Source organism: Vombatus ursinus, unplaced genomic scaffold (genome assembly GCF_900497805.2).
Source record: "Vombatus ursinus unplaced genomic scaffold, bare-nosed wombat genome assembly UNPS02014830.1, whole genome shotgun sequence".
NCBI classification, from domain to species: domain Eukaryota; kingdom Metazoa; phylum Chordata; class Mammalia; order Diprotodontia; family Vombatidae; genus Vombatus; species Vombatus ursinus.
The window spans coordinates 15,652,392-15,665,241 of NW_020954608.1; the positions used below are offsets into that span (position 1 = coordinate 15,652,392).

At 36.5% G+C, this 12,850-nt stretch overlaps 1 protein-coding gene across 1 annotated transcript in view; it reads right to left on the reverse strand.

Moving 5' to 3' along the window:
• Positions 1-12,850, reverse strand: part of MAGI2 (membrane associated guanylate kinase, WW and PDZ domain containing 2) — a 1,168,341-nt gene that overhangs the window by 425,846 nt on the left and 729,645 nt on the right. The window lies entirely within an intron of this gene.

A 12,850-nucleotide genomic window follows, 5' to 3' on the forward strand; every position in this document is an offset into this window, starting at 1 on the left:
TCTATCTATCTATCTATCTATCTATCTATCTATCTATCTATCTATCTATCTATCTATCTATCTATCTATCTTTTGCCCCCCATCTTCAGGGCCTAGCACAGTCTTCTGTATCCAGAAGTCATTTAATACATATCTGTTTAATTCTATTGTATTTTAATACTTTCTCTTTAAAATTTGGTTGAAATTTCTGAGGAGTAACTTATTGCATCTATTACTTAGGTATTATAATATTGACTATCAGTTCTTAGCACATAGAAGAAAAAAAAAGCACTGGATTTGAAATCTGAGAATTTGGGTTCATATGGTGGTTCTAGTACATGCTAATTGTAAAAAAAAATGTTCCTTTCTTCTCACTTGCTTCAGAACCTATGGGATCCAGCTTCTGACCTCATCAAGTAACTGAAATAGCTTTCTCCAAAGTTTCTAGCAATCTCCTAACTGACAAATCCAATGGCCTTTTCTCATTCTTTATCCTTCTTGACCTCTCTGCAATCTTTATCAAAATACTGTTACTAAATTCTCTTCTTGATTCAATTTTCTTTCTAGGTGTTCCCGACACTACTCTACCCTAATATTCCTTTTGTGTATCTGACTGTTCCTTTTTACTCTCCTTTGCGGATCTTCATCATGGGTCATGCTTGCTAAGCAGGTCTCTGTTCTGGACCTTCTTCTCTTTCTCTTCCATACTATTTCAGTTGGTGATCTCATTAGTACCTATGGATTCAATGATCATTTTTTTGCAGACGATTCTCAAATCTACTTATCTAGTCCTCACCTTTCTGCTGATCTCCACTCTCCCATCTTCAATTGCCTATTGGACATCTTGAATTGGATATCCTAAGGACATCTTAAACTCAGCATGTACAAAGATGAACTCCTTTCATTTCTCCCCAAATACCCCTTCCTTGTAAACTTTACTATTGCTGTCAAAAGTACCACCATCCTCCCAGTCACCCAGACTTTCAAACTAGCCCCTTTTTTATGAGATTGCCTTCCATTTATACACATATATCTTCTATTTGTATAGTTATTTGCATCTTATCCTTTCCATTAGAAAATGGAACTCCTTGAGGCCTGGGGATCACATTTTGGACCTTTCTTTGAGTGAGGCTCTGACACTTAGCACAGTGCCAGGCACTTAATAAATACTTGTTGACTGACTGAGATCTCTGGATTTCAGTCTCCTGAGAGGTTCATAGGAGTAGAGATCTAGACCAGGAAGGGACCCCAGAGGCCATATAGTTCAAACCCCCATTTTACAGATGAGATAATTGAAGCCCAGAACAATTAAATGACTTGTCCAGAGTAAAGGTGTCCTTCGAGTTCCCTTCTGGCTTTAAGTGTTCTCATCCTTTGGTTTTACTAGCTCAGGACTTCAGAAAGTATCTTCCTGCTAGGCACTATTGGAACCATTCAGTTTGGGGCCACTATGTGAATGACAGTGTCCCATTATGGTTGTGTGGTCTGGTTGGCTATTTGACAAAACCCAGATGACTACATATTCTAGCTAATACGATTTTTTTTTTCTATGAGACAAGACAAAAAAACCAGCTTAATTAGAATAAAAGAGTTAAAATGAATCAATCACTACTTATTAGGAATATAGAAATAAGATATTATATAGAACAAAATATAAATAGTACACACTATGTAATCATCAATCAATATTTATGAAGTACCTACTATGTACCAGACACTGTGCTAAATGGTAAGGATGCAAAAATATGCAAAAGATAGTCCTTGCCCTGAAGGAGTTTACAATTTAATGGCAAAGACAACATGCAAACAAATACATAGGCAAAACATGCTATACACAGGATAAATAGGAAATAATTAAGAGAGAGAAGGCAGGAGAATTAAGAGGGGTTGGGTATTATTTTATGTATTTACTAGGTCCAATTCAGTACCTTCTTCATTAAACTTAAACTGCTATTAATCACTTCTTAATCCAACTCTACTTGGCCCCCAGAGGTTGAGTAGAAAGTTTATGCTGAATTGTTTCTAAAAGCGAGAAGCCTTCTGGAGTTTAAGCTCAGCTACAGTTCTTCAGGCACATTTGACATTTAAAAGGAAAAAAAAAAGCCTTTTCTCACAGCTTCACTACACCATTTAACTCTTTGCTTGCAACTTATCAGAGAGGAAGAAAAGCTTTGTCTTTGAGCTCCCCTTATTTTGGGAGATCCACTGGCCTCATTGCTTCCCTTACTTCTTTGCTTCTCAAGGATACAAGGCTTTCTGTTCTACATGCAGATCCCTAAGGAGGGCAAGACAAAGATTCTGCCCCTGGGCATCGATATTCACAGGGTATTCAGCACTTGTACATTCACTAACTGAGGAACTTGAAACAACTGAGTTAAGCAAATGGGCAAGATAGTAAATTAAAGTAGAAAACTGTCATTTTTCTTCCTCTTGAGTGACTATGTCCCAGGAGAACACCTTTCCATCCTGCTTCACTCTTTCTCTCTCTCTCTCTCTCTCTCCTCAACCAGCCACTTCATAGAGAATCCTAGGGTCTCTTCATGAGGGGAAGTGTCTTGAGGTCTCTTTCACTACAGCTGAATTTGTCTTTGAGGGCACTTTTCATACTGCTTACTCTCGGTGTATTTGTGATAGTTACCAAGGGCACCAAGGCATCTAGTTATGGCTTTGTCCACAAGGCCATTTTTTCTCTTATTCTCAACTTAAACCAGAAGAAGTAAAAATGCCCCACCTGTATGTGCAGGTACAGTTTGAATAAGCTAACTGATTTCTCTAGGTCTATAACAGGCCTACATAACACATGGTCCATGGACTGCTTGTGGCCTACCAAAGGGGATTTCAGGCAGCCTGCAAAAAATGTAGAAGATGTAAAAGAAAGTAAAGATGTAATGAGTGCTTTGTCCATGCCCCATTTAACCTGCTTTTCAGTAGTCACTATTGTGCCTATCATGTAACTTGAGAGGTGGGTTGCCACTGTGCACTCTCTCCTGTTTGTCACATCACCCAGGGCAACCAAGCACTGTCAGTCTGTCTCTAGACTGAGAAGAGTGAAAGTTGTATCTTTTCACTGTTTTTGGTCATTACTAAATTAAAACAGAAAGAAAACCTGAAAAATGTATTGAAACTTGCACCACTTAGCAAAGTAATTTTTTTAACATTAATGTGATTTCATGATAAATAAAAATCCTAAGTAATAAGTGTAAATAATTGATATAATTGAAATTTCCCTTTTTGAAAAAAATATGGTTTATTTGCAAAATAGTTTAATCATTAATTATACCTTTATTTGGAAAGTGAACCGCTAAAAACTTAACTGCGACTTGAAAAAAATTAGCCTATTTTAATTTTGACCCCTGTCTACTGCCAAGTTGTGCAGGTCTGGTCTATATATATATATATGTATATATGTATTTATGTATATGTGTATGTGTATATGTATATATGGAGTCATTAAAATCATCCTGCAGCTTTCTAAATGCAATCCAAACTACTTTCTGCCTATCTTAGATTCTGAATCCACCACATTGTCCATCATTTTGTCTGTTCAAGATGTATAGACTGATGTGCCAGTGCTATAGGTTATCTCTTTAACTGCATGTTATGGTCAAGAAAATAAGCATTCTTAAGCCACTCTCCCAGTAGAGTTTGGCTGAATTTTTAGTGTTAGATGAGATCAGCACAATATCTAATGCAAACAGTAGTTTAGTCCAAGAATAGACTTTAGTCCTCTTGTAAAATTTTGTTTTCTATTACTTCTAGTTATTTATTTATTTTCCTTTTATTACTCATTAAAAAATTTAAATATGTAAGCATTTTTATGTCACCATAATTTTAATTGCCACTGAAAATTATTTTCTTAATGCATCAAAAGCATAATAGTGCCTGCAAGACATAGTGGCAAACGTAATGCATCAGGAATCAACAGAATTGGGATTTGGAGTCACAAAGGTCCTGGTTTTCTCACTTATGACCAGGGCAAGTCCATTTCCTCATCTGTAAAACACACTACCTTCCTTACAGTGTCATTTGGAAGAATATGCTTTATGAATTGAAAAGCTTTTTACAGATATGATCTATTTTTATTATAACATCAGAGAAACTTTCATTTTTTACTGTTGCTTGCTCGATTAAAAAATATACTATCACCTTTCATAATCTGTTATGAGGTCCTGCTGATTTTATCTCAGTGACATCATTCACATTGGTCTCCTCCTTTCTAATCCCTTCTGCCAGCACCCCAGCAGGACTTTCTCAACAGTTTCCTTACAGTTCATTCCCACCTCCATAGCTTTATCTAATCCACCATTCGTCAGGCTGTCAGAATAATCTTTCTTATTCCTTGATTTCTTTATGCCACTCTTCTGGTCCAAAAATAGCAGTGGTTCCTTAAAGTTGCCCACGAAAAGTTTAAAAAACTCTGCCCAATGTTTATTCTCCTTCTACAATGTGGTGCTACCCAACTTTTCTAGCTTCATGTAATATTGTTCCCTTGCAGCTAGATATCCTATGCTCCAGCCAAACTGGACAGTTTTCTCTACTCTAAACGCTTTATTTTCAAGCTTCTATGACTTTCTTTAGAATGCTTCTTTTACCCTCCCCACCTTTGCCCTTTGCACTCCTACCTATTCTTTAAAGCCCATCAGAAACATCATCACCTCCAGATAACCTTCCCTAATGTCTTTCCTTGGTAATGATCTTTTCCTTCAGACATCAAACAGAATTTTGCTTTAACAACTCTCTAATGCATGTCTTACGTAATACTTTGTATTGTGGCTAATAAAAAAAAATGACCAATAGATAGTATTTGTAGGGTTTTTTAAGGTTTGCAAAATGTTTTACATATGCTGTATTATTTGAACCTCACGACAACTTTTTTTAAGGTCAGTCTATTATTATTCCCATTTTTACAGATGAGGAAACTGAGGTTGAGAGAAGTTAAGTGACTTGCCTTGAGTCACATAGATGTTAAGTTTCTAAGGTAGCATTTATATTTGTCTTCCTAACTGTTAGCCCAACATTAATCTGTTATGCCGTCTATTTTTCTCTACCAGCATTGGTGTCTTATTACCTTAGTTTGTTTAGACTGAAAACCCCCTAAGAGTAGGAACATATTTTTCCGCAACTTCTCTTCCCCTCCTCCAGTGCCCGAAAGAAGAGTCTAATGCTCTGCAACAAGAATTACTTAATAAATGTTGCACTGTATTATGCTATTTAAATTAAATTAATGAAGAATTACATATTTTCCAACTTCTCTTCCCACAGGACTGCTACCTCATTCTACCTACAAGATCATTACCCATTCTTTGCAAATTATGTTCTGTTTAAAAGTATTCTAAACAAATCTCTCTAATCACTTTTGAATTTGCAAATCTGTTTCAAAGTGCACAAATATATAAACAGGACCTATAAATCAGAAGTGGCCTCATGTACCTATTAAGTTAATATGTAGATCATAATTTTGATAAACAATATGGTATCCTAGGGGAAATTCTATTGATTTGCATAAACTGTGGCCCAAAGCTTAATATATCCCTCAGGCAGGAATTTTAAAAGTCAGAATAGAAACCAACCTATGATACATATTTTTGAATAATATTGAATATATATATATATACATATATATATATAAAACATACTCAATTATGTGGATAATAGCTAACATAATTATGTCTGTAAGACAAAATCTGAATATGGGGTAAAAAAATTGCTCCTTAAACCACAGAGTGGCTTTGAAAATGGGATGTTATGGATAATATTTACATGAAGAATAGGGATTGAGGATAATGTTCAAATAAGCCTTCTGGGAGTCTTTCATGATGGATTTGGTACATTCTTCTTTACAACATGTCCTACTCCTCTCCCTTTACTTGAATAAACACAGATTGTGCCTTGCATATGGAGCTATTCCTGCTATTTAAATTCTGCTTTTAGCGTGGTATCTCTGCCATCTCACTGCAAATTTTCTAGTTCTCTCTTAGCGCCCTCAGTCTGCATATATGACACATGATATAAAAGAATATAGTTCTTTCATGTAAAGAGCATACTACACAAGGCACATATACTTGTTTTCCTTCAAAATGTACAAACACAAATAGGATTTATATTTTCCCTTTTGGGAGAGGAAATCTAGTATATTCAACCAACTTTTGCTAGAAAATTGTATAATTTTGAATTTGTTCTGAGGCTTGATGTATAGAACACTATCTGGATTTATGTCTTCTTCCTAGAATGAAGAAAGGATTCTGGTCATTTCCTAATGAAACTTAATGCTGCTCAATAATGATCTCAGTTATTATTATCACTGTAATAGCTTGTCTTGTATCTTTGGATCTGGACTATGGCCAATTAACACATGACCTTTAAGCAGTTTTACAACAATGACCAAAGGAAGATTAATGTGTTGATTTTTTCCTACTCAAAACAGTTGCTCTCTTATGTGCCAAACTCTTTTGCACACTCATGAACAGACTAAAGCTCAGACAGGGATAAGAGTATGTACTCTGAATATAATAAACATTTTAAATGAAATTATAGGTGTGCAGTATCTCTTGAACATTCAATTCTCCTTATATGTTCTCACAAATAGGACCATAGATTTAGAGCAGAAGGGAAATAAAATATTCTCTAATCCAACCTCATCATTTGTAGACAAGAAAATAGAGGCCCAGAAAAGTGAAATTATTTGCTAAGGGTCACACAAATGTGGGCAGCCAGGTGGTGCATTGGATTGAGTGCTGGGCTTGGAGTCAGGAAGGCTTATCTTCCTGAATTCAGATCTGGTCTGAGACACTTACTAGCTCTATGACCCTGGGCAAGTCACTTAATCCCATTTGCCTCAGTTTCCTCATCTATAAAATGAATTGGAGAAGAAAATGGGAAACCACTCCAGTATCTTTGCCTAGAAAACCCCAAATGGGGTCATGAAGTTAGACATGACTGAAAAATGACTAAACAACGACATAGAAATATAGGTGGGTAGAGCTGGGACCCGACCTTGGGTATTCTCCAGGTAACCCTCTTTCAAAACCTCAATGTTGTGTCCCATGTTACTTTGTAACATAATACAGTTCACTAGTAAAGCAAAGCCTTAAGTTCTTTATTATGTATTCATAATATCATGATATAATGTCACTGTCAGAAAGACACCTATCTGGAAGTCTTGCCACTACACTCTTCACAAAAGAAGGCAGTGGCAGATTGCTACATTTTTAGATCCAGAAATATTGTTTTAAGGTTGCACATTTTGAAGTAATTTTCATTCTGATGCCTTAGGAGCAACCAAGGAGACAATATTCTAGCAATACTGAAATGTTTCAGGGTCCTTTCTTTCCCCTTCATTCTGAACCCAACGAAATTCAATTTTCTGTCTTCTCCCAGAATCTTAGATCTGAGAGGAATTTTAAGAAATCATTGAGTCTGTTATTCAGTAGGAGACAAGGCTGTACTTGGGTTGTATATACATGTTGTTAAAATATTAGGTTAATTTAGTAAATTAAATTTTTAAAAAATCTGTCCATGAGTTTTTTAAAATTGCATTGTATATAGCATGGATACCAAGTACTCTGGGAATGAAGAAGCCAAAAAACCATAAAGACAAAAGTTAAATAGCAATAACTGCTCCGAGGGTAAGAAACCATCTGTGGTGACTGAAGTAAAGGGTAGGGAAGAAACATGAGAGTTAAGAATGGTTCACAAATGAAGTCAAGAAAGTCTGTTGAAACTGTCTGAAAATGTATACTATATGTTAAATATATATATATGCATAAATATGTATAAATATAAACCCCTCCTATTTAAAAAGACTTTTGCTAGTTTGAGGACCCCTCCTCCTTTTTTTAACCAAAATTTTTCAACAAATATTCATTAATCATAATGGTGGACCTGGATTCAAATATTAGCTTCACCAGTTAACTAGTTGTGTGACTCAGGGCTACTTAACCTCCCTGAGTTGCAGTTCTGCCATCTGTAAAATGGAGATATCAACATTTGCATAACATAGATCATGGGAGGACCTTGAAGAAATAAATTCAAAAATTTAAATCACTCTCTATATATGGGATAATAGGTCACATGATCATAGATTTAATGTTGGGAAGGTCCTCAGTGGCCACTGAGTCCAACCTCCTAATGTTATAGATGAAGAAACTGATGTTCAGAGTGATTATATGATTTGACTATGGTCACACTACTATTGAGTATCAGAGGCAGAATGTGATCACAGAAATTTTTTTTTTTACTCCAGTTACAACACACCCTATCCATTATGCCATGGCTGCAAGGCATTACGTGTCCACTATATGCAAAGTAAAATGTGTCCCAGGTATGTAAACATTGCCCTGATGTGAATGCAAAGATGGGAAATGGTGAAAAATTGCTTTTATTTTATATTTATCTTTTTAAGGAAAATCTTAAGATCTCTATATTCAGTTATCTTCTCTATCATTTCCAGTCCTCTATAACTAACTGCCTAATGGACATTCTCAGCTGGATGTTCAACAAAGGAATCTCAAATTCAACATGTCCAAACCTGAAAGTACTATTTTTTTAATTCAAACCCACTTCTCTTCCAAACTTGCCCATTGCTATCACTGGCATTATCATCCTCCCAGTCACCCAGGCTGAGAACTTTGGTGTTATCCTCAAGTCATCACTCACTCATTCCGCAATCTAATCTGTTGTCAAACTTTGTCTTTTTTGTCTTCATGATATCTCTCTTATATGTTCCTTTCTGTCCACTCACACAGCCAGCATCCTACTTCAGGTCCTCACCATACGGACTATTATGATAGAGAAGGCTTTCCACTCCTATCCATCCTCCACACAGGTGCCAAAGTGATTTTCCTAAAGTATAAGTCTATGTGACGAGATTCACGCCCTTTCACTACTTAGCTAACTTCAGTGGCTCTCAATTATTTTTAGCATTAAATATGAAGTCCTTTGCTCTTCAGGGCCCTTCATTTTATTTTATCTTCCCATTTTGTCAGTCTTTCTGCACATTACTCATCTACACAAACAGTATAGTCCAGATACACTGACCTACTTGCTATTCTTCACAGATGTGATGCTCCATTTTCCATCTCTATGTCTTTGAACTGGATATTTTTTATGCTTGGAATGATTTCCCTCATGATTCCACCTCTTAGATTCCTTAAGAATTTTCAAGACAGTCCAAATGTCACCTTTTGCAGGATGGCCCTCCTGGTTAACCAAATTGCCAGTACTTTTCCCTTATGGTTCCCTTCCATCTACTCTGTATATATCTTGAAGGTAAACATTTATATATGTAACCTAGCTTCTACCTAAGCATGGTGGGTTTTGAATGATGCTATGTGTGCAAAGGGCATGTGACTCCTGACTGCTAGAGAAAATGCTGAATTTGACACTACAGTCCTGCATAAAGACTTATTGGATTGATTTGAAAGATATTCTTTAGAGAGACATGTGGACAGAGGATGCTTATGGAAGTGGTAAAGAAAATTAAAGTCTTTGGAATGGTATGCATGCAAAGGAAGGCAGACCCAGTCATTATGTTCTGGAACTTAAATGAAATCCTAGAGACTGATGAGAATGGATCTGCTCTAGGTGAAATTGTTCTTTCTTTCCTTGTTTGAGTTGAGCTTCCTCCTAGCTGAAGAGTTCTTTCAACTCTTATGTATACTTTAATATATTGTAACCTATATAACATTTCCTATTTCTGTTTGTTTTGCTTGGATAAATATGTTTACTCACTATTAAAAATTGATCAGGAAATCAGCTTTTATTCTGAACACAAAATCTTCTACACTACTAATATTGGAAGGGGTAGGTGGAGGGGGCAGGACAGATAGACATAATGCTAGCTTGATATCCCTCTTGGAAACTGGAAGAAAGAATGCTCGGTCTCAGTGGTAGTCCGGAGGCTGGCTTGCCCTTCCCTCCTGCTAGTGTATGGTAGTGCAGAAGCAACCCTTGGCTCTTCCCTTCTCCTCAGAGATGATCCAGACATTAGATCTTATTTATCTACCCCACCCATGAGTCACATCCAGATAACCCTTACACATGATATTTACCATATAAGCCCATGATTTTATATGTATATCTTGTTTCCCGCATTGGAATGTGAGGTCCTTAAAATCAAATACTGTTTTTGTCTTTCTCTGTATCCTTATAGCTTAGCAAAGCACCTGATAAACAGTAAGTATTTAATAAGTGCTTGTTGAATTACTGGTTTTATTTTCCCCAATTCAATTGTTTATGAAAAAATATATCTTTAAATATCTTTTCCAAACATTCCATAACAATGAATTAATTCATACATGTCTTTTTTGACACTGAAATTCTGCTATAGCATAAGAGCTAACACAAGAATCCATGGAAATTATATGGTCAGTTTAGTCTTAAGCACACACATACATACACACATCCCAGAGTTCATGAGCATCAAGTGACCTCTTGATTCAAGTTGTGAACAAGAATATTTTGCCCTGGAAAGAAAAGACACCATGGTTTCTAAATGTCTTGTGAAGAAAAATCTGTGTGTTGAGGAAAGCAGCATTTGGGAAGAGGGTGAGAAATGTCACAATGTACTAGAGGGGATAGATGATAAAAGGAGTAAATTGATTGGTTCTTAACATTAGTTTCATTCTCTAGCTTAGGGAAAGCATAAGGCTCTATAGATACTATGATTTTTCAGTTCTCTAACGAATTGCTTCCTTCTACATTGAGCAGTATGGGAGCTTAAAATTGTAAGCTTTATTATAAAATGTAATCTACAATTTCTTAGGGACTCTAATGGAGGTGTGGAGATTGGAATCCTTGATAAATTGATGTGATCCCTTATATGTCTCTGATCGACTAACCAATACTGAACCCTATTACATGCTTAACCCTGTTGTTGTGTGGGCTAAGGCTGAGAGAAATGAATCTGAGCTCTTAAGAGTTTCCATTTAGTTTGGGAGACAATATCTAACATGTGTAATAATGACATGACAATTGCTAACACATGAAAGAACAATCATTACACATGAAATAATTGAAGAATGCTTAAGCTGTGGACTTTGGCACTGGCTGTAAGTACCCCAGATAAGAAAGAAACCGGGATGGAATGGAATAGTCAGGGAAGATTTCACAGAAGAGATGAGAGGCATCAGCTTCTTTTGCCTACATGGCTTTCTGTTTGTTGTTTTAATCTTTACATGTTTTTCCTCCCTTTCTAATAAATTCTATGACAACAGGAATGGTTGGTTTCTTAATATCTCTTGTCCCCCTACTGGCAATTGCAGGCATTGAATAAATATTTGTGGAATTCATAATAATAATGGCAAATACTGTCTAATATTTATATAGTGATTTAAAGTTTGCAGAGTGATTTATACACATTATTTCATTTGATCCTTACAACAACCCTGAGGGTAGGTAGAATTATCCCCATTTTACAGATGAGGAAATGGAGGTAGTTATAGGTTAAGTGACTTGCCCAGGGTCACATAGTCAGTAAGAGAGTGAATTTGAATTCAGATCTACCTGACTCTAGGTCCTCTTGCTACCTAACTGACATACTGAGTAAAGGAATAAGTTAATTTTTGTGTCCAGTGACTATAGTGGATTCCTCTTCAGGTCTGCTGCTCTTCTTTATAGTGTGCGTTTGCAATTTCCCAGATTTTGCTGTAAACTCTTACTGGTCTGCAAAATATTTACTACCAAACATCTGTTCATCTTAAAACCTATACCAAAAAAACAATCTGCTCCTTCTGCCTGGATTCTGTTTCTCCAGGCCCGAGATAATCTCCTGGCCCTCCCTCAGCCACCTTCATTTAGCAACTTATCTTCCTTTGAGGTTCACACTACCCAAATTTATCACCCAATCCAGATGCTGGTGGTTTATTATCTATAGACTCTGAGGACATTTTCTTTCCTTCCTAGCTCATAGTCTCTCTCATCTGCTCTCTCATGCTAGGGGACTAACATACACATAGACATCTCTGCAAATAACCTACTGTCCTAGTTCCTCACTCTACTCCGTCCTTTAACTGATCATAAACTTTTATCATTTCATCTTTTCTTAATTCTGACAATCCTTTACCCTGTTCTTCATCCTCATTATGACCTATCTCTCAGTCCTTTCTTAGACCATAATCTCAGCATTAGCTATATTCTACTGTTTTCCCTATCTTGACCTCTTGGTAAACCAATTCAACTTATCACTGTCTTCCATTCTCTTTTCCCTTGCCCTCCTGTACTATTGCCAATCATGACTTAAAAAGCCTCAAACCTGGATTACTCCTACCATCTACCTCCTTCTTGCCTATTCTCGAATTGCTGAATGGAGCTGGAGGAAATCATGAAACCATGCTGGGCCTATCACAGATTTATGTTATCTAATCTCAACCAGATCAAACCTGAAAGAATACAAACATTCTATACCTTTCTAGTTGATTTACTATCCCAATCTCCACAGTGGCTATTCCAAACCTTCTCTTATTTTCTCAAGACTCCCATGACACCCCCTGCTTCTACCCTTTAATGTGATAAGCCTGTTTCATATTTTGCCAAAAAAATTGAGGCCATTCACCAAGATCTACCCCTTTTTTTCTTCTCCTCATCTCACATTACTCAGACATCTTCCTCTACCATCTCCTCTTTTACTTTAGTCTCAGATAAAAACATAGCCTTTCTCCTTGCCAAGGCGAACCCTTCAACATGTACCCTTGATCTTTTAAGTCAGGGTATACCACTGTACTTCTCCAGCAAATTTCTCCCCACTATCATCCCAACTTTTCCTCTTATTTTCAGTTTCTCTCTATATACTGGCTCCTTCCCTGCCACATATAATAATATCCATGTCTTGGCCATCCTTAAAAAACAAAACAAAACACCAACTCTCACTTGATTC